Source organism: Penaeus monodon, chromosome 15, assembly GCF_015228065.2.
Source record: "Penaeus monodon isolate SGIC_2016 chromosome 15, NSTDA_Pmon_1, whole genome shotgun sequence".
NCBI lineage: Eukaryota > Metazoa > Arthropoda > Malacostraca > Decapoda > Penaeidae > Penaeus > Penaeus monodon.
Window position 1 is genome coordinate 31,245,675 of NC_051400.1, and position 1,217 is coordinate 31,246,891.

A 1,217-nucleotide genomic window follows, 5' to 3' on the forward strand; every position below is an offset into this window, starting at 1 on the left:
TACATAAACTTGCAAATGCCTTTGGCGAGTCACCTAACTATTTAATCCTTTCCAATCGGGTACGTTTGGTGACTTATCCAGGGAATTACCTCGTGAACTGATAACCTTTACCTGTGTATGAATTAATATACACCTGTTGGGAGGGGAAGCTAACCTACAAAACTGTCAAGCGTCTGAGGACATTCGCCGAGAAAGTAAACCTTTGATAAATCATGTGCCGGTGGGCAGTGTGCCAGGGAGTCAATCCACGGCCTTGCTTCTAGGCTGTCGGCCAGTGGGAGCACTCCCGACCTTGCAGACGCACGTGCGGGGATGCATGTATGAAGGTAGCTGGAATACGAACAGGTTTTCGCTGGCGTAGAGAAGCTGTGATCCTGAAGTATTTAATGGAATTTTAAGATAGAATGAATTAATTATGTGTCAAGTCCCTTATATTACTCATATGCCGATAAAACTGCTGAGTACTGAGATGTTCACCGATTTTGATAGAACCCGAAGAAATAGATATGCACATTGAAAGAGAGAGGAAGAGCAATTACGTCAAAATATCCCTGTAAACCAGGCACCTACACCCGTAAATAGGGAACATCTTTTGAGAACAGGCTCCAAAAGTAGCACCAGCCGCCTTGTAGTCCGTTGGGGACAAGCAATGAACGCCGAGGGGCAATGTCCCCATTCGCGATGCAGCTTCCTCCGCTACGCGAGTGTAGTTCCCTCAGCGATCTCGTGTTTCATCTCGAATGATCTGGTTAAACTGCGTTTTCGTGATCAATGCTGAAACAGTCTTTAAAAGAATACAAATTGATTGTTTAGGAGTCATATATATGATATATTAGGATATTCTCCTTGACTCGTCGCCATATAATGGTTCCGAAAGTGTGGCAAATATTTAGTATGCCCGACGGGCGACTGTCTTGCCCACCACATGACCTACATTCACTCACTTTCTATAGCCGGCAGTCGACCACCATACGACTGGGACAACAAAAACAGAATACTAATAACAAATATATTTTCTGTTTTTTTAAATCCATAAACCCCAACCCCCCGGGCCATAGTATAGTCCTTAGATGTTTTTGGATGACTCATATTCAGTGGAGGCGTCGCTACCCCCACGGCGTCACTGTGGCCTTGACAATCAGTGCGCATCTTCAGCACCTCCGCAGCTATCTCATATACCGGGTGTGTGTGTGAGTAATAACTGAAATATCCGTGGT